Source organism: Narcine bancroftii, chromosome 1, assembly GCF_036971445.1.
Source record: "Narcine bancroftii isolate sNarBan1 chromosome 1, sNarBan1.hap1, whole genome shotgun sequence".
Lineage (NCBI taxonomy): Eukaryota > Metazoa > Chordata > Chondrichthyes > Torpediniformes > Narcinidae > Narcine > Narcine bancroftii.
In genome coordinates this window covers 64,121,472-64,148,044 of record NC_091469.1, presented here as the reverse complement: position 1 = coordinate 64,148,044, position 26,573 = coordinate 64,121,472, and the positions used below count along the sequence as shown (strand labels likewise).

The following is a 26,573-nucleotide window of genomic DNA, read 5'->3' as shown; positions in this document are numbered from 1 at the left end:
TGAAGGCAGGACGCATGTGGTGGGGGTAGGTTAAGGTGGGAGTAGGTCATCCCCGTTCCCCCCATTGACCCAGTCCCTGCCCCATTCCCCATTTCCCCCACCCCATTGCTCCCCTCCACATCCCCCCCATTGCTCCCCTGCCCCTCTCTCTGTCCCCCATCTCCTGTCACCTCCCTGCCCCCATTCCTATGGGTGCCTTCTGTTACCTTCGGTGGAAAGGTAGCTCAGCCCCCAGCACCCGGTGGGAGAAAAACAGGTGGCGGATGGCTCAATGTAGGATCAATAGCCGTCTTCGTTACCCATAATCCCCCACATAGCTGGAACTGTTCCTGCTGCGTGCGGGATTATGGGTAAGGAAGACGGCCATTGCTCCTGCATTGAGTTGTGCGTCGCTTCCTTCTCACCGCGAGCTGGTGCGGTGCTCAGTTGAACTCTGGGTTCGGCAGGGGGGCAACGGATGGCCAGGGGCAGGGGTTGACATCAGCCGGAGGCAGGGCCAATACTTTTTTCAGACATTACATCAGAAGCATTTAGCATAGTGAATTTTTTTTTTGCCTTATTTACAGATCTGCAGAACTTGGAAGATTTCTATTATAAGTAATTGCATCCAAAAGCAGGATGAGACAATTAGTGAGTACATTGTTTCATTGAAGAACTTATCCTTGCTGCTCCCTTTTAAGATCTGCTTTAAATAATAGGTGGAGGAAGAAATTCAGTTAAAAGTTGAGCATGCAAATCTGATATTTAAAATTTTATTTAAATTTAAATTTTCATGTATTGTTTCTGTGTCAATGGAAATGGCATTTAAAGATATTAAATAAAATAAGACATTACAGGAGATTAATGCTGCTGCAGTTCACAGTCAAAGTCCAAGGCTAAGGTAACAAATCTAAAGTGTGTTAATGAGCACATTTCAGCAGTTCAGATCCTAACGAATGTTGCAGTGGCCATCACTCACAACAGTCTGTCCCTCTACAGCAGTGGTTCTCAACCTTTCTCTTTCCACTCACATACCACTTTAAATATTCCCTATGCCATAGGTTCTCTGTGATTAGTAAGGGATTGCTTAAGGTGGTATGTAGATGGAAAGATAAAGTTTGAAAACCACTGTTTTAATCGTACCTAATTGACTCGTTATGTGCATGGTTTCACAGCTCCAAAGAAGATGGGCCAATTACAATTTTTCTTGAGCAAAAGAGTCTGCAAGCTTCGAGTCCACGCTGCTGAAAACCCAACTGTGCTGGGAGGGTCACGTCTCCAGAATGGAGGACCATCGCTTTCCCAAGATCGTGTTCTATGGTGAGCTCTCCACTGGCCACCGAGACAGAGGTGCCCCAAAGAAGAGGTACAAGGACTGCTTAAAGAAATTTCTTGGTGCTTGCCACATTGACCACCGCCAATGGGCTGATATCGCCTCCAACCGTGCATCTTGGCACCTCACAGTTCGGCGGGCAGCAACCTCCTTTGGAGAAAACCGCAGAGCCTACCTCACTGACAAAAGACAAAGGAGGAAAAACCCAACACCCAACCCCAACCAACCAATTTTCCATTGCAACTGCTGCAACCGTGCCTGCCTTTCCTGGATCGGACTTGTCAGTCACCAACGAGCCTGCAGCAGACATGGACATACCCCTCCATAAATCTTCGTCCGCGAAGCCAAGCCAAAGAAAGAATACGAGTGGAAAGAAAAAGATTGAGAACCACTGTTCTAAAACACCCATCTGTTTCAGTTTGGAAAAGAAAGAACACATCAGAGGGGTGACTGAACAGAAGAAAATAAAATTCTGGGAGACATTGATGGTTTTTTTTCCTCCCAGAGTGAAAATGTCAAATACTGGAGGTCATTTGTTTAAGGTGTGAGGAGGAAAGATTTTTTTAAAAATTGCAAGACAAGGTTTTTACAAACACAGTGATAAGTAACGGGAATACTCTGCCATGGGGAGGTGGTCGAAGCAGATGCAATAGCAACATTTAAGAAACATTTAGACAAGGATATGAACAGATAAGGAAAAGAAGAACAAAGACTTAGCTTAGATTGGCATCATTTGCAGAAATGCTAGGCCAAAGAGCCTGTTTGCACGCTGTACTGTACTGTACAGTGTGCTATTTCAAGCTATATGTAAATCCAAGGCTAATACATGCAACATAAGGAACATCAATAGAAAGAAAGACTCCATAGTTTGGCAGTTCATTTGAAGAATGAGAAATTGGTATTGTACAGTATCTATGCAACAGGTAGGAATGGCAGCAGAGATATTTTTAGAAATGATGTTGTAGCTGCAGTAATTTACACACAATTTAAGAAATACACTCATTTGTTTTTCCAACATAAAATGGAGTCGCATCTTGTTATTCTTCTCAGACACAAGACTGAATTCCTCATCCCACCAAACACCACCCAGTCAAACCCCTTTGACTTTTCCATTGGCTTACCATTACACGGGTGATCTTGACATTCACAAGCTCCTCCTCCTGTGTCTGAGATCCATCTTCCATATGCTGCCTTCTGAACTAACCTGCGCATGTGTGCTAATACTCCCACACATCGCCTCGGACACGTCATCATCGGCGACCGGCACCACTCCTGATGCAACACAACTGCATAGCCTCGCAGCATCCAAGCCATGCAAGGAGGCAACTGATTGGATCTGTCCTGCAATATAATGGTCTGGAGGGCTGACAGTCCAGCCCGACTTTGTACAATACAGAAAAGCAGGCGGTGTATGCTCCAACTGGTAGGGGTATGACTATTCCTCTGGCATTGACACCAAGGTAGAACATGGACCATCAATATATGCCAGCTTCTATCTGTAAGTGGAGACCGTATAATCTATCCCTTTTCTGTAAATCACAAAAGTCTTCAGGTGGCATTTTAAGACTTCAAAAGGCTCGTTATAAACAGGCTGAAGTGGTCTGGGAACAGCATCATGTCAAAGGAACACGTGAGTATAGCGTTTTAAATCATCTGGCACATAAGCTACAGGTGACACATGTCATATAGGTGTAGGACTGAACAATCTCATGCTTTCCTAAAGATGATCGATATAACTTGCTGGATCATAGAGCACTGTCCCTGGACTCGGATTCACAAACTCTCCAGGCAAGACCAGCATGGTGCCACATACCATCTCTGCCGCTGAATATCCAAGATTCGCTTTTATGCATACAAAGGAGAATTGTTGGCAAATATTCACTCCACGTAGATGCATCACCACCTGCGGGCAATGCTCCATCTGGTTTCTAAAAATTCTCCCGAGGATTGGTGACCTTGTAATGCTTATCATGCCTTGAACAATTTCACTGTGCCTGACCAATACAACATACCCAATTTACGAGATTTCTCAGTGAACCTCCACAGCAAAAAGGTGTTTGGAAAAATATATATAGTATGTACTTTCTATCAGATTCCAATAGAGCCTTCTGATGTTGCCAAGACAGCAGTAATTACCCCTTTCGGCACATTTTTGTAAATGCTATTCAGTCTGTATTATACAGCTCAGACATTCCAGTGTTTTATAGACCGCATACTCCCTGGCCTAGGTTTTGGATTTGTCTATATCGAAAATATGCTTGTAGCAAGCGTGGATGAAGAGGAGTACAAACACCATCTTGTCTCACTGTTCTAGAGGCATAATGAATTTGCTATTGTGATCAATACAATAAATTCATTTTTGATCTGGCTGCTTATGATTTTTGCCAAATGAAATGCAAGTAGAAGAAATTCGAGATTTTCCTACAACTATTTTGTTTTGCCAGTTACCACGTTTTTTTCAGGGATGATGAATTTCTATCGCCATTTCCTGCTGGATGCCATAGTGTAACTCTTACCCCTTAGTAAACAATGAAAGAGATCTGACAAGTCCGTTTCTAAAAGGCCATTGAGTTTGAGAGATGATGCCGTTCTTTCTTTCAATGCCGTGATGCTTGTGCCCCATCCCTCTTACCAGGGATGCCTCCATCAGTGTTGTGGGAGTGGTGTAAGAACCGAGAGTCTGTGAACAAAAAATAATTATACTCCCTTCCCTTAACAAACTGTCCCTAACCCCAACCCCCTAGAGCAAAATGAAGAAACGGTGCTTACATATTTTTGTATTATATAGTAACATGTTAAAGAAAAGAAACTAGAAAGAATGACTGGATTGTACTTGGATAGATTATGAGGCACCAAGGACTTTATCAAACAAACAAGTATCTTGACTCATTTCAGAGGTGGTGTCATAGGGATCCAGTGATTAAAAGAGATAAAATTAAACAATGCCTATCTTTTGCATATATGGGCTCCATATTTGTAAATACATATTATACTTATTTCTCAAATTATAAGTATTTTTTTCTAATGGAATACCCTTTTGAATGTAATCTGTCTACACCTAAACACAAATCCGATTTCAGAGTAATTGCAAAACACTTTCTTTCCACCACCAATATTATTTTCACAAATTTCTTTTGATTTCATGCAAGTTTCAATTTAGAGTTCCAAGTTCCCAAATAAGAATAAATCAGGGTTATGTGGGTATGAAATACCAGTAATTTGTTCTAATAGTTCCCCTACCTTCACCCAAAAAGGTCTCACTTTAGGACACATCCATGTCGAGTGGAGAAAAGTACCTTCTTCTATACTGCACATAAAACACTTATTTGATAAATACAATTTTATTTTTTGCAGTTTATACGGCATGATATATAATTGATGCATAATTTTTTATTGTACTAATCTATATCTATACCCCACTTACCAGTTAGAAAAGTAAATAAGGCCCTGGGGGAAGATGGCTTTCTGACTGAATTCTATAAGGAATTTAAAGACCTATTACTTCCTTTAACTATGGACATGATCCAACAAGCATCAGTAACACATACTTTACATGAATCTTTTTTCAATTGCAGTAACTATACAAATAAACAAATTAGTTATATCGTGAAGTTTATAACTGATATCATCGGAATCTTTCCAAATAGCATTTATAGTTCTGGAGGTTTGTTCTGTCTCCAATTGCCATGCTAATACCTTGTGTGGCCTTTCACCTAATTCATTATATCTTTGTTTAGTTCTTGTTATTACCTTTTTTGCTTTATATGTCTGCAAGCCCAGAGGACCACAAAACCCAGCAGCAATAGATATTCACCAAGACAAGAGGTTACTTTAACAAAAGTTGCTTGTATTGATCTTTAAACACGCAAACAGGATGCTTTCAGAGAGATTTGTAGTTCGCTACACATCCACAACTGATTCTTTGTAACCAGCCACTTCAGTATCTTGACAAAGAAACTTACCCCATCAGGGTTTTCCAGATAATAACCTCTTTCTTTCAGGTCATCACAGAGTTCCTTTGTGTTTTTCTCATTTCAAGTTTCTCATTTCAGCCATTCCTCTCCTGTTCTCTGAACCACAACACCTTTGACCAGGCTGAACTGAGCACTCACAACCCATCTTCCAAATGGATTTTTTACACAAGCTTGCCAGCTAGTCCTGTTCCAGTCCCAACTGCTGCTGCTGACTGTAGCACTGCAGAACTGAATTCTCTCTCTGAGGAAAAAGCCTGTTTTTCTCTCTCTGCTTGCAAAGCCAAATGACCCTCTTAAAACAGCAAGTTCCACTCCAGACAGCCTGAGGCTCTGATGAGTTGCCTTTTGTAAACAACAATCTATTAGTGAAATCTTTTAAGCACTCTCCAAAGCTTTTTCAAAGGCTCTTGGACTCGGCCTGTCTAGCATGAGCAGAGCTCCAGTATTTTAAATAAGATTTGTTTTAAAGTGTTTGTATGTGACCTACACTAAAAAACCTCCCTCAATTTATCTCCCAAAAACATAGCTATAATCTGTCACAAAGGTATTGTATTGAAGCCTCTTATTGATTAATAACTGCTGTCTATCCTTCAACCTTCTTATTTGCAAATCTTTTTCCATATCTGTTATTTATTGTTCTAATTGATCAATTTCTCTCATATATTCTTTCTTTATTTTAGAAGTAAAACTTATTATCTGTCCTCTTAAATAAGCTTTCAATGCATCCCAAATCACAAACTTATTATTTACTGAGTTTAAGATCAGGTCACAGATTAATTGAATTTGTTCTCTTACAAAAGCACAGAATCAGACCTTTTCAGGTGCAGACTATTTAACCACCATCTATAAATCAATTTCTCCTTATCAGGCATGTAAATCTGCATTAGTAATGGTGAATGATCAGACAAAAGTCTAGCTTTATACTTGTCCTGAGTAAACGTACCTCTCACTTTGTTCATTTTAGATTGGTCACAGTGTTTGAGCTACTGTAAGAAAACAGACACACACACAGAGAGCACTTCAGTTTATACAAATTTTATTACTAAATCTAAAGATGAATTCAAACTACAATATGCAAGCCCTTCCCAATTATACTTATCAACACCTGGACTGGTCCCAACTGCTGAAGTGAGGCAACGACTGCACACTGTAGTAGGTTGTCGGGGCACCGGTAGCAGCTGCTCCACCTCCCCTGACCAGGATGTTGGTTGGCCTCTTGAAGTTCTTCTTCTTGCTGAGAGACATTCCCACCCCTCAGAGAGTCTGAAACTTCAGCAGTGCGACCATGGCTTATATTATCCAAAAATTGTTTACTCATAGCCCATCACGTTGAATAAATGATTTAATTATCTTCAAGGTCTCCTGAGAGTCTGCAACCAACAAAAGGCAACTGCATCTCTAGGCCTCATGGTGGAAATTAGATTATGGCCTCTGATTCAACTGCATCCCTGGGTCCCATGGTGGAATTTAGATTATGTATAATGACCAACAAAAGACAACTGCATCTCTGGGCATCATGGTGTAAATTAGATTATGTCATCTGATTTAACTGCATCCCTGGGCCCCATGGTGGAATGTATACATTCTTGCATAAGCTGGTCTAAATCCTCCATTACAATACTCCACCTGAACTACTCTGCCTTGAAGCTGGGCAGAGTAGGAAAAAAAAATCTATTCTAGAGTATGAATCATGCCTATTTGAATAAAAGGAATAATCCCTGTCTTTAGGATGTATCCTTTGCCAAATATCTATTAAGTTCAGATCTTTCATTAAAGTCAAATTTGTCTTAGGTGCTCTGCTTCTAGTTACTCCTCTCGTAGACTTGTCTATTAATGGGTCTAGACAAAATTTAAAATTCCCTCCTACCAATACATTTTCATAAGCATTTGCTTAGTTCAGGAAAGTTTCCTGAATAAACCTCATTATCTACATTAAGAGAAAATATATTTAAAAGAGTCCATAGTTCAGAGAAAATTTGACAATGGACCATTACAAAACCTGCCTGTTGCATCTGTTTCAATATGTTGAATATCGGAAGGTATTTATTAATTAATATTGCTACTCCACTTGACAGAATTAAATGAGGAAGATACAACACGATCCTCCCAATCTCTTTTCAATTCAGGTGTTCCTTTTCTACTGAAAAAAAAAGCAATATCTACTCCCTTTTTTAAAATATATTCAAGTATTTTTTCTGTTTTATCGTGCCATTAATCCCATTTTCTCAAAATCTTCTTAAAAACTGTGACATCACCATCAAATTTTAGGCAGCCTTGTAACATGATCATTCAAAATGGAGAAGGAGAATTAATAATATAATTGAGAACCTCAAATCCAATTGTTGGAAATACATAGAATCCCAGCCAGTAACATACCACCCCTATACTTCCCACCCACTTGGTCACCAAGAAGTTCTGCCACAACTGTGTTGGAATCTGTTGGACCCATCCTGACCTCACCAGCTACACCAGAATTCTGCTGAAATGGAGTGGAACTAAGTCCATTTGGAGCCTTAGAGGTTGCCGAAGAGAAAAGAAAACAAGAGTTACATGTAGAATGGCATCGCCAAGGCTTTGCTGCAGCTCAGATGTTGGAGGCTAAAATGAGGGCTATACTTCAAATGAGGGCATGGAGGACTGACCAACTCCATACTTAGACACTGTAATAGAGGAAGATCTACTTCATCTCAAACAAAAAGAACACCTCCCTTGCAAGAGCAATGACAAAGTGGAACAAGAAATCTGATTTAAAGAACAGCTGGTTTGTGGAAGGAGTACACAAGAAACAGTGTCATAATGAGTGCAGATTCTTCAGACCTATTATGATCAACTGGATGCAAGGTCCACATCAGGTAACAGCCAAGAAAAGGGGTAAGCTTCTTAAATATGGGGAGGTTGTTGCAAACACTTTGAAAGACTCCTCAATCAATTATAATTCTGTCTTTGACATGAAAATCCTACACTAAACTATTTGGTCCAGCCTTCAAGACAAAAGAATCCCAACCCAAACTGTGGACTACCCATTTCTCTCCTCTGATGCTGCCTGACCTGCTGAGTCTCCTTTTAGTCTCTTTGTTTACTCAATATTTTTTAGGGATGCCAATAATGTATTTGCAGAAATGTAAACGTAAGGCTCTAAATTATTTTCTTACTGATGCAGTATAGTCCTATGGATGGTCCAGTGGAGAGAGAAAGGATGACGGATAACAATCAGAAGAATATGAAATATTTCAGCAATCTTGGATGAGTTGTTAGATTTTCAACCTATTCTAGCCAATTCTTTCCTATTTTCTAAAGCTTATAAGAGAGTAATCTCTCATGTAGTGACAATTATTGAAAATAATCAGAATCTGAGCAGTTATTGATTTAGTGAGGATTCTGCACCTAGCAATTAGGTACCAAAGGTAATTCTTTAAAAATTATTTTAATGTTTTAATTATTTTTGAGTATCTTCATTTGTTCTTAGTTTCTTGAGAAGGCACCAGAGGTTTGAAATCGGAGTTTTCCCTCTCCTAGATCACGAGAAAGGCTTTGGGGAAAAATAGAGGATTATGGGTAAAGGGAGAGTTTACCTTTTTTTAAGGAATATATGGGTCAGAACAACATCGAGGGCCAAAGGGCCTGTACTGTGCTGTAGTATTCTAAATCTGCATACAATACTCCAAATATGTCTTCACCAATGTCTTATACATCTTTACCATACAATCCCAGCTCCTCTACTTGGATTTTTAAAGGCCAATATGCCAAAAGCTCTCTTTACAACCTTTCCACCTGTGATGCCACTTTCAGGGAACTATGAATCTGTATTCCCAGATCTTTCTGTACTCCTCAGCACCTACCATTTACAGTTTATATCCTTTCTTGGTTTGTCCTCCCAAAATGCAACACCTCACACTTGTCTGAATTAAATTTCATAAGCCATTTTTCAGCTCATTTTCTCATCTGTCTCAGATCCCTCTGCAAGCTTTGAAAGCCTTCCTTGCTGTTCACAATCTTTGTGTCATCTGCAAACTTCCTGATCCAATTTACCACATTATCATCCAGATTATTCATATGGATGACAAGCAACAATGGTCCCAGCACCAATCCCTCAGGCATACCGCTAGTCACAGACCTCCAGTCTGAGAAGCATTCATCCATCATCATTCTCTGGCTTTTCTCACAGAGCCAATGTTGAATTAAGTATACCATGAATACCAAGTGTCTAAACTTCCTGACTAACTTCTCATGTTGGGGCCTTGTCAAAGTCCTTACTAAGGTCTATGCAGACAACATCCACAACCTTCATCAACTTTCCTGGTAACCTCCATGAAAAATTCAATCAGATTAGTTGAACACAACCCTCCACGCACAAAGCCATATTGAATGTCCCTAATCAGTCCTTGGCTATCCAAATACTTATATATACAATCTCTTAGAACACCATCCAATAATTTACCTAATACTGACATCTGGGTCACCAGCCTATAATTTACAGGTTTACTGTTGGATCATTGTTTAAATAACAGAACCATATCAGCTACCCTCCAATCCTCCAGCACCATACCTGTGGCTATGGACATTTTAAATATTTCTGCCAGAGCCCTTGCAATTTCTACAGTAGCTTCCTTCAAGGTCCAAGGGAATATCATGTCAAGCCCTGGGGATTTATCTACTCTTATTTAAGACAGCAAGAACCTCCTCCTCTCTAATCAGCATTGGTTCATTGACTTCACTGCTTGTTTTCCTAACTTACCTTGACTTTTTGCCACTTTCCTGAGTAAATACTTTTGCAAAAACCCCATTCAAGATCTCCCCCATCTCTTTCGGCTCCATACTACTCTGATCTTCAGGAGAACCAATTTTGCCCTTTCTTATAATTTTTCTCTTAATATACCTGTAGAAACCCTTAGGATTTTCACATTGTCCACCAAATCAACCTCATGTCTTCTTTTAGCCATCCTAATTTCTTTCTTGACTTTTTTCACTTTGTCATGTTATGAGGCCAAAGGACCCCAAAACCCAGCAGCAATAGATATTCACCATAACAAATGGTTACTTACACAAAGTTGTTTTTAATTATCTTTAAACATGAAAACAGAATCAAACTTTAACCTATCTCTATTTTTAACTTACTTAACCCCACTTAACCCCCTTCTAATTCTAAGCACATGTGTATGTAATGTGTGTACATTTAAGAGAGTTCTTTGGTTCACAGTCCAATCTCACTTCTCATTCTTCCAATTTCTCTGGTTGCAGGCAATTATTATACTGTGTACCAGGCTTTGGTGCTTGAAAGGTAAATGGTTACTGCTCAGGAAGGTTCTTGTATGTTTTGTAGAGAGAGATGTGTGGTTCCAGAATTTCCACAACTGAGGTACCACCATTAGTCCAGCTCAATGTCTTGCAGATGAAACTTGGCCCATTAGGGTTCTCCAGATGATAACCTGTTTCTTTCAGGTGAGCACAGAGTTCCTTTTTGTTTCACTTAGTCCAAGAGAAACATTTGATAGCCAGTACTTTCAGCCATCCACCACTCTGGAGCTTTTGTTTCAGTTCCAACAAGCTTCTCCTGGTTGACACTGTTCAGTCTCCCTCTCTCTCTGAGACACTCAGACTTTCAAACTGCCAGAAAGCCTGAGTGTCTCTCTCTCTCTTTCTCTCTCGCTCTCGCAAAAAAAAACACCTGACATTCTCCAGCAAACAATAGAAGTCAGTCTTCTGGTTCATCTGTTGTTTTGAGGTAAACAAGAACCCATTAGTGACCTTTCTGTGATCACTCCAAAACTCTGCAAAGAGCTATCAATAGACATCATGTCATCTCCTTGTTGTTTTCAAGACAATAGCCCATATATTTCCACAGTTTCTTTAAAGTCACTCTGGATATGAATTCTTCAGTATTTCAAATAAGATCTGTTTTAAAGTGTGTGTATGTATGTTACCTACTCTACCTTTCCCAATTTATCTCCCAAAAATATTTCTATATATTCAGTCACAGTCTACATAGAACATAGAACAATACAGGAAGTGTCTGTGTCGAACTTGATGTCCAAATCAAACTAAAAATCTGCTGTTTGCACCTAATAAATTTCCTTCCATCCTTTCATGTTTACATGTCTATATAAGAACTACTATATTATCTGCTTCCATCACTACTCCTGGCAATCTGTTCAAAGCACTTAACACTCAGTGTTAGATAGTTGCCCCGCACATCTCCCTTAAACTTTTTCCCCGTCATCTTAAATGCACATCCTCAAATCCACCAAGTTTTATTTTGTATTATCTTTGAAAGCATTTTATTTTGAGAAGTTTACTGATCTTGGAATGGAGGCTGAGCAGTAACTCACTTAATATATTTATGAGGAAGTGGAGCAGGTGTGGTAAAGGTTGACCGTGACCAGTACATTAAGTCTCATCAATGTCTAGCCCTCAGCAAGTAGCTTACAAAAATATAAGTTGCTTGATTGGTTCCTGCTTATAAGGTGTTACTTTTGCTTTGTTATTTTTCTGAGCAATGTCCTGTGCAACTTTGCTGAGCTTCCTGTCTGTATCATGGTGCATCACTGGGATGAACCAAATGGATAATAGTTATTGAATCAATAATATTTGGCATGGCATATATTTTGATCATGTGATTCTTCAAGCATAACATTTCAGTTTTATATTTTGAATACATTTATGAGGTGATGTACCATTTTTGTGAAGCATGTTTATACACTAATTGCAAACTTGATCAGAATTACATATTCATTTCAATTTAAACCACCACCTACTTTCACCTTCTCAAGGCAACTTGGAATGGGCAATGACATAAAACCAGAAAATGCTGGAAATTCCCAGCAGGTCAGGCAGCATCTTGGGAGGGAGAAGCAAAGTTCATATTTCAGGCCAAAGATATTTTTTTCTGATTAAAGGTCATCAGTCTGAAAAATTTACCCCCCTCTGCACATACACTGCTGGGCCTGTAGAGTATTTCTAACATTTACTGGGCTATTTTATATTATTATTTCCATGTTGATAGATAAATACAATGCTGTCTTTCTAGTTTTGAGTTCTTATCATTTGATTATCCATTATAGCTGTTACGAAAAAAAAAGAAAATTGACCATTTCAATGTTATTATTCTCACGGTCAGCAGTTACAAGTTATGCACTTAATGGTGGAGGTTAATTAACGTATCATATAACACAAATCCCAAAATATAAATGATTGATATCTTTTTTAAGTTGCAATTTGGGTAAGGGATACATTACATTAGATGTGTGCTTTGTCGAATTGTGAAAGGAGGAAGCTTTCAAAATAAATTGCCATGGGGAAGTAAGACTCTTGACTGAAAGAGGAAGTCCCACCAAGTACCCCAAACTACTGGAACTTCAGCTGACATTCGGGCGATGAAAGAAGAGTGTGAAGTGCCATTGAATGTCTCAGCTCCGACATTTATTGAAGTTACAACTGTTGTAACTTGTACAGTTGTCACAGAACAGACCTTTCATGAGTTATCTTTAATATGAGTCGATCGGCCGGCGACTGAGACGCAGAACTGGCGACAGAAGGTGGCAGAGGTAAGCACATTGGAACTAAGGAGCAGAACCAAAAGTTGGGGTCTAAAATCCGCGCCGCTTGTGTGCATCACATAAGCGACAGGGAGAAGGCGAGTTCTAACTTTAACTTTTTAAACCGATGTTGTCGTTTCCAAGTGTTAACATTGTGTGCAGCGTTGGAACAGGATCTCGTTTTCCTACCTACCCATTTCAACCCACGTTCCTTACTGCGGCCGGAGGAAATGGGGACGTGCGCTTGTGGCAAAGCCTCGTCCCAGATATCAATCCGATGGCCTGGATTTTAAATGATGCTTTTTTTTTGGACAACGAATTAATTCCAATAATTTTTGTTGCTGCGTGATACAATCAACTGTTTTCTTAGCCACGACGAAGGAGACTTTGATCCTGTGCAGTGGGACAGCTGATTGTCCCGGCTGAAGGGACAAACTCCACCGTGAATGTCACACGGGCACGACCAGAAATCAAATCAAATCACTGAACACAGAGACAACGGGCTGTTTCCCGAACCCCGGAGCCTCATGGCTTGGTTTCTTCTTCAAACACCAAGGACTGTCTGTATGAAATAAAAACAGAACCGCTTGCAGAAAACGAAACAACTTGGCTCCTAGGACGTCGGCTGGTTGCTCACTTGAGGAAGGATCGGCCGCGGGACGTTGGCCGAACTCAGTGCCCCGTTTCCACTTTCGTTACATTCGTTGCCTTTGAGACGCTGCGTCCCGACTAAACGAGGCAGCAACGTGTTGGGAACTGAAGTTCAGTGCGGGCGGCCGGGGGTCTTGGTTGTGAGGCCACGGTGACAGCTCGTCGCTCTCCTCCCGGCCAACTGGATTTGGAAGGAATGATTTGTTGGGTGCAGGGGCCGATACGGGGCGAGGGGTGATGGTGGGGTTGCGGGGGCTGGTGAAATGCGCGTTGCGGAGGCAAATGTCCCTGGGGGGTTAAATGTGGTCTTTGTCGCCTTTTGTGTTTAGCTTCCAGGGTACGTTGGCAAAATTTGTAGCCCTCCCGAAAAATACCAGGACCGCAAATGTTTGGATCTTACGAGAAGTTGCGGGGACTCAGCGAGCGGGTCAGGCGGGTGGGGGGGACCATGGACAGTTAACATTACGGACCGAGACCCTTGGTGGAGGCACCCGACCCGAAACGTTGACTGACTCTTTCTCTCCCTGGACCACTCACTCCCTCCAGCATTGTTCATCTCCTCTTCTGACCACTTTGTACAGGATCAGCGATACTTCCAGACCAGAGGTTAACAGCAAGCTATTTGTTTATTTTTTAAAGTACACACCATTCGCATCGAGTCCTCAATAAGTTTGATTTAAAGCCCAAGAAAGCTCCCTGTTGGAGATTACTGACATTATTTTGAGGATGTGAACCAGAGAGGGCACAAATTACAATTGCAGGGTTGAAGAACTTCCAGAATTATGTTTCTCTAAGTTATTTTCTTCCTTCTTATTTCACCCAGAGAGGTGAGAAAATGTTGCGATTTTTTTTAACCATAAAAGAATGACCGCATTTCAAACGCACGCCGACAGTCGTGAAAGGCGTCGGGACATCTTCGGCCTTTGAAAGGCAGTAGACAGGGTTAAGCGGACCTTTCTTTGAGTCCCTCCATCGAGGGAGAACATTCCTTTCGCGACTTGGCGCAGTCGCCTTCACGTTAGACCCCTGCTGGAATCTACGGAGGGCTTAGATGGTGCTGCATTAAAAGGTCAGCTTCAGTTGAGATATCATTGCAATTTAATCAGTTGGGGTTGAAAGATCCAGTGACACTTTTCTTTGTGCAGCGGAGATGGGGCGATCAGTTCTTCAGGAAAAAAAGAATTGGATCAATCATCTCCTTGCGATTTATTATTGGCCACCGTTTGATGAGAATGGTTATACTTCGAAGTATAGAAGGGTTTCAACTCTAAGCACCAACCACCCCCTTGCTTCAGAAGTGTTGACTGGCCCTCTGACTCCATATAGGCAGATCTTTTTTTTCTCTCCAAATTTCAGCATCTGCATTCTCTCGTGTCGACATTTTAGAAGGTACCTCATTCAATGCATGAGGATGCATTCCCTTCAACCCAAGTGATTGTCAAGGGATTTGGACTTCTCCCAATGCCATCATGATCCCTTTGGAAGACTTGTATTTCTGGTCAGGTAATGTGAATTGGTCTAAACTGCAGCAACTTTTAGTGTGAATCTAAAAAGGGTAAAGCAAACAATAGATATAGTTGTTGAAAGAATTAGATGAGGGATGTGGATACTTAGAAGGAGGTAGAACTGGGGATTTCTCTGTCTGAAAGATTAGAAGATACAGAAACTCTCTTCACATTAAAAAGAAACTGGTCATATATTTGAAAGTTGTAGTCTTCAGAACAATTGATCACCCAGGTTGGACAGTATCTGCAGAATTTCTTGTTTAAATGGAAGGAAGGGTATGCTGAACAAATCTCTATTGCTTGCATTTTTCAATATTTTGATCCAGGATATTTAGGCACAAAAGATTATTTAAATATTTAGAGAATGTGTTTAAACAGCATATGAATAAGATTTAATAAAGCATATGCCAAATATATTTAATGAATAAAAGTCAATATGGAGTATTTGCAAATTCAATTTACATTTTGATGTTTTTACCTTGATCATATTTTTTTATTTTTCACACTATGAACCATATCAACCAAAATATATATAAATGTTTCTCATTACATTTACACAATGTCTTTTCTCCCCTTTTTTCCCCTTTCCCTCTCTCCCCTCTACCCACCGCTCTCCAAAACCCATAAATATTCAACATATACAATACAATAAAACCATAAAACAATATCTTTACACAAAGGAAAATAAACAAGAAAAATGCATCATCTATTTATTACACACTGAATCTAGTTGTTTAGTCTTATCATTTTCATTCTTATTTTAGGGGATGGAGGTCGTAGGCAAACTCTCTCTGATATGTTCCATGCATGATTTCAAAATTTGTTCAAACATTGTGACTTTATTTTTTTTAAATTATATGTTATTTTTCCCAATGGAATACATTTATTCATTTCCGTGTACCATTGCTGTATACTCAAGCTCACTTCAATTTTCCAAGTTGACATTATACATTTTTTTGCTTTTGCTAAGGCTATCATAATGAATTTTTTTTTTGCACTTTATCCAATTTGAGGCCTAATTCTTTCATTCTTATGTTACTTAAAAGAAATATCTCTGTTTTTTTGGTATGTTATTTTTTTGTAATTTTATTTAGTATCTGATTTAATTCTTCCCAAAATGTATTTACTTTCGTACAGGCCCCAGTTGCATGTAATGTTACTCCCATTTCCTTCTTACAGCAAAAACATCTATCCGATAATGTTGAATCCAATTTAAAAAAAATTTTGAGGAGTAATATGTACCCTGTGTAACCAATTATGCATGCATAACCTTGTGTTTATTGTATTCTTCATAGTTCCAGAACATAACTTTTCCCATACTTTATTTTTTATCTTTATATTTAGATCCTTTTCGTACTTCTGCTTTGGTTTATAGGTTATTTCATTTTCCTTATCTTGCAGCTAATGTACATGTTGGTTATAAATCTTTTAATTATCATTGTGTCTGTAATCACATATTCAAAGCTGCTTCCTTCAGGTAATCTCAAGTTGTTTCCCAATTTATCCTTTAAATAAGCTTTCAATTGATGATATGCAAACATTGTACCATGAGTTATTCCATATTTGTACTTCAACTGTTCAAATGTTCATAAATTATTTCCCAAAAAACAATTTTCTATTCTTTTGATTATTTTTTTCTCCCATTCTTTAAAGGAAAGGTTGTCTATTGTAAAAGGGATTAGTGGATTTTGTGTCAATAGTAACTTTGGTATTTGATCTTTTTTTTACTTTCTAAGTGGATCTGCTTCCCTGTATTAAGTATATGATGCAGTACTGATGAGTTTTTATATTGCACTAGCTTTTCATGCCACTTATAAAGTATATGTTCCGGTACCTTTTCCCCTATTTTATCTAGTTCTATCTGAGTCCAGTCTGGTTTTTCCCTTGTCTGGTAAAAATCTGATAAATACATTAATTGTGTGGCTCTATAATAATTTCTAAAATTTGGTAACTCCATACCTCTCTGTTAATTTATCTAACACTACCCTTGGATTCCTCCTTTTCCACAGAATTTCCATATTATTCTCTTTAGTTCCTTAAAGAATTTTTCTGTTAAAGGAATGAATTTGTAATGTTTGAAATAAGTTTTGTATCCTTGGGAAAACTCTCCCTTGAATATGGGCTGACAACAAAAACATTTCAATCATTTAGTAAGTTTTGTGCCTACTCGAATAATATAAAAATTCCTTCTCTCTTGGGTGTTGCCTCCTCCATATATCCATAAGTTTCATTTCCTGCATTGATTTAACCATAAATTTGGCTACTTTATTCTTTTTAATTGTCTTTTGTCCAATTTTATCCAACATTGGGTCAGAATTAAGGTTAAAATCCCCTCCTATCAATATATTTCCTTGTGTGTCTGCAATCATCAAAAAAATGATCCTGTATAAACTTTTGATCCTCCTCGTTAGGTGCATATATATTGAGCAAATTCCAAAATTCTGAGTATATCTGACACTTTATCATTGCATACCTCTCTGCCGGATCTATTATTTCCTCGTCTATTTTGATTGGTACATTTTTGTTAACTAGTATGGCTACACCTCTAGCTTTTGAATTATAGGTTGCTGCCGTTATGTGTCCTACCCAGTCTCTCTTTAGTTTGTTATGTTCTGCTTAGTCAGATGCGTTTCCTGCACAAATGCTATATTTATTTTTTCCTTCTTTAATAAATTTAGTAGCCTCTTCCCTTTAATTTGGTTATGTATTCCATTAATGTTTATAGTCATATAGTTCAACATGGCCAGCTTATATCTTGCATACACCTCTTCGCCACCTCCATCCGCCTTTTCCCCATTTTCATCTCTTAGTTTTCTTTTATTACAATTAATGTACAAAAATACATTTAGGACATAAAGTACCCCCGCAGTTCCCACATCCACTAATATCTTAACCCGAAAAGTTCCCCCCATCTCTGAGTTGCCCATATTCCTTGCCGGGCAACCACAACTCCCCTTTTCATTTGGATTTTGATCTTGTTCGCAGTGTCAACTGATTTTGCAGTGACGGTTATTCCCCCTCTACCCAGCCCTCTCCAGAAAACAATTTTTTTAAAATCACTTATAACAAAGCTCTCTCCCTTCTTTTTATCCCCCCCCCTTACTCCCCTCCTTCCCTTCTCTTTTTCCTCTTTAGTTCTTTACATATACATTGTTTTTACATATTTATATATACTTTATCGCTGTTCTTCATTTTTCTTACACCTCTTCATCTCTTCTCCTGTCCTGCAAATGTTCTGCAAATTCTTGCGCTTTCTCTGGGTCCGAGAAAAGTCCGTTTTGCTTCCCGGGTATAAATATTTTAAGCACAGCTGGATGTCTTAATATGAATTTGTAACCTTTTTCCCATAAAATTGATTTCGCTGTATTAAGCTCCTTCCTCCTGTTTAAGAGTTCAAAATTTATGACTGGGTAAAAAAAATATTTTTTGACCCTTGTATTCCAATGGTTTATTATCTTCTCTAACTTTATTCCTTGCCCGTTCCAGTATATTTTCTCTTGTCGTGTATCTCAAAAAATTTACTAAGATGGATCTTGTTTTTTGATGTGCCTGTGGTTTTGGAGCTAATGCTCTGTTTGCCCTTTCTATTTCCATTTCTGCCTGCATTTCTGTCATTTCCAGGACCTTCGGGATCCATCCTTTTATAAATTCCTTCATGCCTGTGCCTTCTTCACCTTCCTTCAGGCCCACTATAATTTCGCCTACTATAATTTTCCAACATATCAATTTTCTGAGATAACAACTCTTGTGTCTCTTTAATGTTTTTGTCACTTTCTTCCAATTTTTCTCTTAAGTCATTTACTTCCATTTCTACAGCCGTTTCCCGCTCTTCCACATTCTCTACTCTTTTCTCTATTTCTGTCATTACCAGTTCTAATCTTTGCATTTTATTTTCTGCTCTTTTCATTTTCCTTTTAATTACATTAAACTCTAATGACAACCATTCTTTTAATGATCTCATTTGTTCTTCAAAAAAGACTTTATTCTGTTCATCAGTTTTACCTTTTATTTCTCTTTGTCCATCAGTTTTACCTTCTATTTTTCTGTGAAGGTCTTGGTCTTCTCTTCCTCTTCTTCTGTGTCTTTACCTGTGTTTGTATCTTCTTCTTCTCTTCTTTGTGTGTGTGTCTCTTCTGATTTTCCTGATGAGCTGCTTGTATCTCTTTGTCGGGCCTCTTCTTGCTGGTCCTCCACTCATGGGCTGCTCGTCTGTTGTGCTTTCTGACATTGGTCTTCTTGTCGGTCATCCCTCTGTCTATCTCCCATGTCTGCTTCATCGGTCCCTCTTCTGCTGGCTTCCTTGTCCTCCAGCTGAGCGCCCTTGTGTTGGGCATCCCTCAGCTGTTCATTCTGTGACAGCCTGCTCCTCTGCTGAGCCCCCTCCCGCCGATATTCTCTTTCTCCTTTGATTGCGCACTGCGCACTTTTGTTTGGCTCCAAGAGCCATTTTTGTAGTGCATTGGCTGGTGGGTCGTGACTCCACGGGGCAGCCACTGACTTCAAGGGTGGGCAGCTCCTCACCACCACAGCGTCCTGTTCCTTTGTGCAGGTAAGTCCTTCTTCTTTCTTCTCTGTCGACTTTTCTGCTTCTTTTTACTTTCTCCTTCTTGGAAGCCATCTTCTTTCTCTTCTCTATATCGTTATCTTCTATTCCTTATATTTTATTTTTGTTATGTTTTGCTTTTTCGTATTTTTCTGGAGAGGGCTGGTTTTCCCAACCGGCCACTACTCCATCACGTGACTCCTCCCAATCTAGACCATATTTGAAGGTTTGTCATTATTGAATTCAGAAGTGAGCATGAATTTATTCCACCAAATCTACTCATGTTGTAGGTAAGATGAACCAATGGTTAGTTTAATGGAAGCAAACTATTCTTTACCAGTTCCATAGAAATTTATTAGCATAAAAAATTGGAAACTAATTCCTCAGTGAACAGAAAATCAAGTAAAAAAAAACTTTTTTTTTGAATGCATATATTCGTTTATTAACCATTAAATTAAGAAGCTTTTTATTTGGTTTAGTTTATTTAATCTGCCGATGTAGTATTGTAATTTTTATTATCTTATGTTTAATCTTTTTACTGTAACTTTCTATTTTATTCATGTTATAAAATTTTAAATAAAGTTTAAAAAAAAAGAAGCTTTTTATTTCAATTTGATGAAATAACAAAAGCATAACAATGGTGTGTAAACTGAAAAAAAATTATATGATGCAAGAAATGTAAGAAATTTGACATAATTCAGAAAAAAAAAAATGTCCTTAAACACTATTATTTCTGGGCATGGATCTTTTTTTTGAAAAAAATAAGAAGCTCTTTCCCATTTATACCTGTAGCCAATGTCATCAGTTTTTGATTACTTGTGCTTGTTATTGGTGGAAAGGGGTTTTGTTTAACTATATTGCAGAAGTTAACTATATTACAGTATAAAGCTTCCACTGATACATCATTTAATGACCATGTATATTAGAAGACTCTTTTGAATATTTTATTTTTGATTTTTTTTTTCAAAAATATACATAATAAATTACTTTTTTCTTACAAACAATAACAAACAAAAACAAAACAAAATAGCCCTTCCCTTCCCTCCCTCCATAGATAGAAATCCGCACACCATCAGAACGTACATATTTTTTACAGATAGTACAATAATAATGATTTAGAAATGTGATATCATTTCATTCTCAGGATAAATAGTAATTAACATCACCAAATGACAATTGTTTAGAAAGCTGGAAGGAAATTGACTGAGTTATCAATTGCAAATATAAATACAGATGAAAATCATGGAGAAAAATACTACAAAATGTAATGATTAATTGCAAATTAATTTCCATTTGATTTGTTGTCTATGTAATAAAAAATTAAAACATTCCTGTTGTTGAAACTAGAAGTGATTGAGGACTCTGATTGTGTTGACCAAAAAATAAAAATTGAGACTGATCTTAGTTTAATGATTTTGAGATAGTCAGCATTTTGGAATTAATGGATCTTAAAGTATGAATTTTAATGTTATGGACAGTATCACAAGTAAATTAATTATCTCTTTTTTTGTTCTAGAAATTATATCTTACTGTGAGCATTTCTCAAATTTAAACAGTCGCAAGAAATTGTCTAAAAACACCAACAACATTTTAGATGATTATTTTGTTGAAATATACATGGAGTTGGCTCTAAATGCCTGTTTGATATTTGGATGAGTATTAATTCATGAAAAATGTAGCTTTTGTATTTATTTTCTGTTTAAATGAATGATGGAAATTACTAGTATTTCAAAATATAACTTAGATTTTCTAAAAATATAACAATTTGAATTAAAGCAATTGGATTTAATTCATAGATAAAACATATGCAAAATTATAATATCTAACAGTATTAATATGCAAAGAAAGTCACATTTTTGATAAATCATTAAAACATCTTTTAAAAAGATATCTTTAATTGTACTGCACAATTACATAACTGAAATATTATTTCAGTTGAAAATGCTTGTCCTTCTTGCACGGCTCTTTCTGTGCTCTGGTGACTGCAATTTGTTCCTACCATCTTGCTAACGCTTAATATTTGTTGTCACCTTTTCTTGATTCATCACAATAGGTATGGTAAATAAATATCCTTTCAAATTCAGAAGATGCTACTGGCCCAAGATAAATATGAAAGGAACACATGGCTTAGTGGGACATTTTTTGCAGAATAATATATACCAATTAAGCAAAGTCTATGTTTTATTAAAGTGTAGCAGTCCACGGCCTACTCAGCAGGCCGACACAGGAAATGGCCGTCAAACGCGGCGATCAAACAGACGACATGTGAGCTGAGTGGCCAGTTACCATAGGCCTCAACAGCAGAGGCTAAACCAGCCAATTACCAGCAGCCAATCGCAGGGGGTCCAATCTGGGCCAGTGGATCACAAAGTGACCAATCTGCAGCTGGCAGATCACAAGCCATGCCTGTGGTGATGTGACAATCAGCCTATAAAAGGCGGAGCAGATAGCCAAATAAACTCAGTGTCGACTGCACTCTGTCAGTGTTAGCCTCTTTCTTCGAGCAACAACCCTGAGCTATAACTGGAGCAGTGTGCTACAAAAGACTGTAATCCTTTCCCATTCTCATGCCCATGTTCCACGAAGCTTCGAACAGAGATACAAGAGGCTTAAAATACTGCAATTTTGAGCAAAGGACACACATTCTGGAGGAACTCAGCAGAAACTCACCATGAAACATTGTCTGCCTTTCTCTATTGATGGATATTGTCTGATCTGCTCAGTTCCTCCAGTTTGTTTTTCATTTCCATTCAAGATTTCCATGTCTCTGTCAGACAGAAGACCCAATGCTGTTCCATTGGGCCAAAAGGTATCGCAGAGCTTGGATCACTGCAAGATGTGTCCATCCATCAGATTCCAGATTTAACTCCCAGTGGACTCCTGCTAAGAAAAAAAAACACTGTTGATGCTGTAAATCTAAAATAGAAAGAGAAATGCTGGAAATACTCAATTAATTCAGTAGTGTTAAATGTTTTAAATCCTGCAACTAGAGGAGACGTCTCCCAACGGCTACAAAGGCGGATGAGGATGCCCAACAATGGGTAGGGAGGCTTGCGAGCACATCACAAGAACTGCCGTGGTCCCACAACAATCAGGGCTTGTCTACCTAGCATGTGAAGCCTGGATTCGGCAGACTGTATAGAAGATCAGAGATAGGGGAGATCTTAATTTTTTTTTGTCTCTTTATTTACTGAGGAAACTGGCACAGAGTTTATGGAAGAGAGACAAACATGCTATGAGGTCACGGAACCTATGCAAATAAGGGTGGATAAATCCTCAGGAACTAACAAGGTATTCCCTTGGACCTTGAGGGAGGCTCATGTAGAAGTTGCAGAGGCTCTGGCAGAAATGTTTAAAATATCCTTAGCCACAGATATGGTGCCAAAGGATTGGAGGGTAGCTCATGTTGTCCCATTGTTTAAAAAAAAGCTCCAAAAGTAACCCCAGAAATTATAGGCAGATGAGTCTGACATCAGTACTGTTGTTGGTAAATTTTTAAAAGGAGTTCTAAGATTAGATATACAAGTATTTGAATAGCCAAGGACTAAATAGGAATATGCCATATGGTTTTGTGCATGGTAGGTTGTATTTAAGGATAGAGTTTTTTGAGATTACCAGGAAAGTTGATGAAGGAAAGGATGTTAATGTTGTCCACATGGCCTTTGACAAGGTCCCACTTGGGAGGTTAGTCAGAAAGGTTCAGTGCTCAGTATTCATGGTGAGGTAGTAGATTTGATTAGACATTGGCTTTACTGTATGATTGCCTCTATGACTGGATACCTGTGACTAGTGTTGTACCTCAGATATCAGTGCAGAGACTATTGTAGTTTGTCAACTGTCTCAATGATCTTGATGATAATATGATAAATTGGATCAGCAAGTTTGCAGAGGACACAAAGTTTGGAGTTGTAATGGAAAGTGATGAAGACCTTCAAAGCTTGCAGAGGGATCTGGACCAGCCGGAAAAATGGGCTGCAAAATGGCAGGTGGAATTTAATGCAGACAAATGTGAGATACCTGCATTGCCCTTTATTACATGCTCCTATTTTCAGTTCATTTTCATTTGTGTGGGACTGTCACTTTAAGAGAACAAATTTAACAAAACCTTGCAGGCTTTGAAGTTTCACTATGACCTGACAGACAGGCTGAGGACAGCATGTTCCAGAATTGGATACACTTGAAGAGAGAGGAAGAGGCCCTGGACAACCCATTTTCAGAGACCATGTGACCAACAGATTCAAGACACAATACACAGTTTGCTCGGGGGCCATTTTAAGGAAGAAGTACTGTGGAGCAGAGCTCTTGGAAGTAATACGGTATTGAAGTGGCCTCGTGTGTAGTTATAGACAATTTGTCTGATTCCTCCATGTTAATAGGGGAATGAGAATACCATTCAGTGACCGAAAAAAAAAAGGAAGGTCACTGTGAATGATTGACCCATGGAAAGGGTTCTGGAAGCAGAAGAATTACTGCAATTCAGCTGACCCACCAAAAGGTTTTAGGAAGCTTTTGTGAAAATCACTCACTTTGTGTCCCCTACACCATGGAAAAGGGTGCCACTCGTTTGAATAGGACATTTCTTTGGAAGCACCTCGACAAAGGATTTCATGAGTTTATAAACAGTCTGTCACTCCCACCTACTTCGTGAACTTCCTTGCATTCAACTAAAGCCTGCGTGTGGCAACAATTTCAAGCCAAAGTCTCAACACTGAATTTCTGAAACTGAACTTTGAACTGTCTTTCGAGAATTGTGCCTGAGCTGTAGTGGCTTGAGTATTACACATACACATACCTAAGTATATTCGCTCATAGTTGGGGGTTAATTTGACAGTTTTATATAAGTTTAGATAAGCTTAGATAAATTAGATATCATTGGTAATTAATAATAAACATATTATTTAAAAGATAACACTGTCTGGGTTAATTTCTATTCCTGACGTCTTTGGAAGGACAAACCAAGGTAGGACGTACATTGTAAATGGTGGGGCATTGAGAAGTGCGGTAAAACAGTATGATCTGCGAATACAGCTACTTAATTCTCTGAAAATGGCATCAGAAGATAGAAACATAACAATAACATAACATAACATAACATAACAATTACAGCACGGAAACAGGCCATTAGGCCCTTCTAGTCCGCTCCGAACCAAACACCCCTTTCTAATCACACCTCCCTGCACAATGCCCATAACCCTCCATCTTCTTCTCATCCATATACCTGTCCAATCTTTTCTTAAATAATACAATTGACTCTGCCGCCACTATTTCTCCCGGAAGATCATTCCACACAGCTACCACTCTCTGAGTAAAGAAGTTCCCCCTCATGTTACCTCTAAACCTCTGCCCCTTAATTCTTAACTCATGTCCTCTTGTTTTAAACTTTCCTCCTCTTAACGGAAATAGTCTATCCACATCCATTCTGTCTATCCCTTTCATAATCTTAAATATTTCTATCAAATCCCCTCTCAACCTTCTACGCTCCAAAGAATAAAGACCCAATCTGTCCAATCTCTCCCCATACTCCAGATGCTTAAACCCAGGCAACATTCTGGTAAACCTTCTCTGCACTCTCTCCACTCTGTTTATATCCTTCCTATAATTAGGCGACCAGAACTGCACACAGAACTCCAAATTAGGCCGCACCAACGTCTTATACATCTCAACATCACCTCCAAACTCCTATATTCCATGCAATGATTGATAAAGGCCAGCATACTAAAAGCCTTCTTCACCACCCTATTCACGTGAGTTTCTACCTTCAGGGAACGATGTACCGTCACTCCTAAATCATTCTGCTCTTCTGTATTCCTCAATGCTCTCCCATTTACCACATATGTCCTATTCTGATTCTTCTTACCAAAATGAAGCACCTCACACTTATCAGCATTAAATTCCATCTGCCATTTTTCAGCCCACTTTTCTAAGCAGCCCAAATCCCTCTGCAATCCTTGAAAACCTTCTTCATTATCCACTATTCCACCTATCTTAGTATCGTCTGCATATTTACTAATCCAATTTACCACCCCATCATCTAGATCATTAATGTATATAACGAACAACAATGGGCCCAATACAGATCCTTGAGGCACACCACTGGTCACCGGCCTCCAACCTGACAGACAATTATCCACTACCACTCTCTGGCCTCTCCCTTTCAGCCAATGACAATCCATTTGACTATCTCAAAATTTATACCTAAAGACTGCACCTTCCTAACTAACCTTCCATGTGGTACCTTATCGAAGGCCTTACTGAAGTCCATATAGACAACATCCACTGCGCTACCCTCATCCACATTCCTAGTCACCTCTTCAAAAAATTCAATCAGATTGGTCAAACATGACCTTCCTCCCACAAATCCATGTTGAGTGCTCCTGATCAGACCCTGTCTATCCAGATGTTTATAAGTACTATCTCTAAGAATTTTCTCCATTAATTTACCTACCACAGACGTCAAACTTACAGGCCGATAGTTGCCAGGCTTCCTCCTTGAACCCTTTTTAAATAACGGAACCACATGCGCAATGTGCCAATCCTCCGGCACTATCCCCATATCTAATGACATTTGAAAAATTACCGCCAGAGCCTCTGCTATTTCCTCCTTCACTTCTCTCAATGTCCTGGGGAAGATCCCGTCTGGTCCCGGAGACTTATCCACCTTTATATTCTTCAAAAGCCTTAAAACTACACCTTTTGTAATCTCTATATTCCCCATATTTACCCAATTTGCTTTTTTTTATTCTGTGCAATGTAGAAGAATATGGGAAGGTATAATAAAGGTATACATTACAATGATGGGGATAGATAGATTAAATGCAAGCAGGCATTTTTTTCACTGATGTCAGGTAAGATAAAAATAAACTAGAGGACATGGGTTAAGTGTGAAAGCGGAAAAGTTTAAAGGGAACTTTAGAGGGATCTTCTTCACATAGAGAATAGTGGGAATGTGGAATGAGCTACCAGCTGAATTGGTTAATGCAGGTTCAAGTTTGACATTTAAGAAAAATTTGGACAGGTGCATGGACACAATAGGATGGGTATCGAGTGATATGGTCC

General features: G+C 38.8%; 1 protein-coding gene and 1 long non-coding RNA gene across 7 annotated transcripts in view; one reads left to right on the top strand and one right to left on the bottom strand.

Annotated features, from left to right (window-relative positions):
• Positions 1-26,573, bottom strand: part of LOC138758883 (uncharacterized) — a 50,917-nt gene that overhangs the window by 23,568 nt on the left and 776 nt on the right. For 2 of the 3 annotated variants that reach the window (XR_011354521.1, XR_011354523.1), the window contains exon 2: positions 22,188-22,397. This is a non-coding gene — a long non-coding RNA (uncharacterized lncRNA). Of the gene's footprint in view, positions 1-21,400; positions 21,608-22,187; positions 22,398-26,573 lie in introns of those variants that run through there. The other variant, XR_011354522.1, reaches the window with a different exon arrangement.
• syk (spleen tyrosine kinase) overlaps positions 12,595-26,573 on the top strand; it is a 142,520-nt gene continuing 128,541 nt past the window's right edge. For 3 of the 4 annotated variants that reach the window (XM_069928404.1, XM_069928397.1, XM_069928370.1), the window contains exon 1: positions 12,595-12,827. The gene's annotated coding sequence lies outside the window, so the exon portion shown is untranslated. Of the gene's footprint in view, positions 12,828-14,825; positions 14,973-26,573 lie in introns of all 4 variants that reach the window. The other variant, XM_069928379.1, reaches the window with a different exon arrangement.